Raw genomic sequence first — 2,503 nt, 5'->3', positions numbered from 1 at the left:
TTATTTCTCTTCTTCTTCTTCTTCTTCTTCTTCTTCTTCTTCTTCTTCTTCTTCTTCTTCTTCTTCTTCTTCTTCTTCTTCTTCTTCTTATCATCATTATCGTCAACATGAGATAGTAGAGGTGTCTTGGCCTGTGTGAAGTTTACCACTGTACACAATACGACGGTCCTAAAATATTTCTCAAATTCTAATCTATCCAACATAATTATATAGATGTACGCACGATAATGTATAACAATAATTCCTATCACACATCATTTTGTAGGCCCTAAATGTTAAACATACATTGGCCCATTTAACCATCTTGTTAGTTGACACATGATAAGTGGGGAACGCACACAAGTCTATAAAAAAAATAACAACAAATCACTATGATTAGTAGTCATACACAAAATAGTAATGTCTACGAAGCTCGCGCCATTCACTTGAGGAATGTAAATACATTTGTACACAGGGGATGGTGGGGTTTTCTTCAATCATTCACACAACACACAACATACACACCCAGACTCCTGTTTTCATGATCTAAATTGTGTCGATGGGGGTTACATTAAAAAGAAATAATAAAAATGAAAGAAACTATTTCGTATCTCGTGTCAGTAGATTTGGCAGTACACAGAGTCCACCTATATTATCACTGAGACTACTAACTACAGTAAACCGCCTGCAGTAGTACATATAATATTACTACATAACTTAACGCATTGGTACCATAATATTGGTTTTCATGACTTTGGCGAATACAGTTTATTTTGACAATGTTGGCAAGAAAACCGAACCAAGATTCAAATCCAGAAACGGGCTAGGGGGCGAAACGAAGGGTTATTATCTTCTTTTTGTTTGTTTGTTGTTGTTTAAATTTACTATTATTTTTTTTGCGTCGACGCCATTTAAGCTAGTATTGCCGCGTGTTCACAGTGCCCATTCTCTTGAAACATTGCACGTACCATCTTTGTCTCACAAAGAATTAATGTTAGTGACATTTTTATTTGTCAGGAGAAAATGAGGAAGGTTCACCTGTCTTGTATAAGCAACCATGCTATGAGAGTGCAAGACTATCTATCACAACCTGAAGAAGTCTTATCGTAGTTCCTGTGTTACTACAAGAGAAAATCTGTTAGAAAAACGAAATCCAAACAAGAACAGATTTGCCCAAAAGCAAAAAACCCCCAACAAAACACAACTATAACCCAACAAACCAAGGCAAACATATGGCTGGAAGCTCACGAAGAAATAGGAAAAGTGGAAGCCCTCAACTACCATGGAGAAGCAGTCGGGCATGGTATAATAATAGTAAAAACTGTCCAAGATAATACGCGTTGCCGAGGAGAAAAGTGGTAATCTTGACAAAGGAAGTCAACTTGGGAAGAATCACCGTAAGACCCCCCACCTCCCAAAAAGAGATGATTTTTTTTTGGAGGGGAGGGGGGCCAGTTGGAAGCAGTTGTTTGTTTAGAGGATTGTCTTAGACAGGTGGTCGTTAGAGCAGGTTTGAGTGTATATTATTTGCAATGCTAGCCCGTCCAGAGAGGTGGCCAAGATGTTCCTCGAAGGCTGTAGATTGTCAGTGTCAGGAGCCAGGTGAAGGAAAAGTAATGGACTGAGAAACTGGAGGAGACAGGGCAATTCCAAGGCTCTAGAATCTAGAATGTAAGAATGCATTGTTGAAGATCGAACCGAGGCTGTCCAAGTTACACTTTGCATGATACCAAAAGAGCCAACAACTAAACAATAAACTGCACCACGACTAGACAGTGTGTTATTCCAAGAAAGACAAACTATTAATTAATCATAGTGCAACACATTTAGCAGCATGGCTTATATTTCAAGGATTTCGCAATGGTTATAGCGGACTCTGTTCATTCAGGAGACCACAGAAGCGTTGATACAATTGAACTACCATGTTGGCCAAGAGGACTTCTCTACTCTAAGGTCTTGTGGCTCTGGCAGAGACTGATGTATTCCAAAGGACTCACAAGTTTTGTCGAGCTTTTCTGCAATACATGCTTCAAATTTTACTGACACAACCCGAATTATGACAGATCAAGCTAATGACACATGAAACGGAAGCGAGAGTTGAATTTATCCCTATCATTTACAGGTATGTGAGATCCTAATGGCGCTGATTTCATTTCAGCTCTGTGTTGGGACTGAACAGATCTTACTCTCAAACAGAATCATTTCTCGTCTTCAGATAGTCAAATTCATGTCTTTTCTTGACGAAAAGGCTAGCTTCCCTCCCTAAACTAAAACAGAACCTATGCAGCACTGGTAGAGCAGCCTTGGTAATGAAGTTCATTACATCATGTTTACAGTTGCTTTCTTGAGGCGGATAGCAAAACATAGCAAACAAAACATTCACGCTGTCTGGCTCCCTCAAGGAGTTCGGGAAGGACGATTGTAGAACCAGCCCTTTGGTACTCGCATTTTGAGCGATATAATAGGTTCCGGGGCACAGCCAGATTCAATAGTTATTGAGCACACGCGCCAAAGAAGGCCGGGG

The 2,503-nt window shown here is 39.8% G+C and overlaps 1 protein-coding gene across 1 annotated transcript in view; it reads right to left on the bottom strand.

The window, feature by feature from the left end:
- LOC101848580 (kinesin-like protein KIF28P) overlaps window positions 1-2,503 on the bottom strand; it is a gene marked incomplete at its 5' end in the record, with an annotated part of 52,123 nt that overhangs the window by 7,831 nt on the left and 41,789 nt on the right.

The sequence above is a fragment of the Aplysia californica genome, unplaced genomic scaffold (genome assembly GCF_000002075.1).
Source record: "Aplysia californica isolate F4 #8 unplaced genomic scaffold, AplCal3.0 scaffold00128, whole genome shotgun sequence".
Classification (NCBI taxonomy): domain Eukaryota; kingdom Metazoa; phylum Mollusca; class Gastropoda; order Aplysiida; family Aplysiidae; genus Aplysia; species Aplysia californica.
Note: the sequence above shows the minus strand (reverse complement) of the source record. Positions and strands in the feature narration are given on the sequence as shown.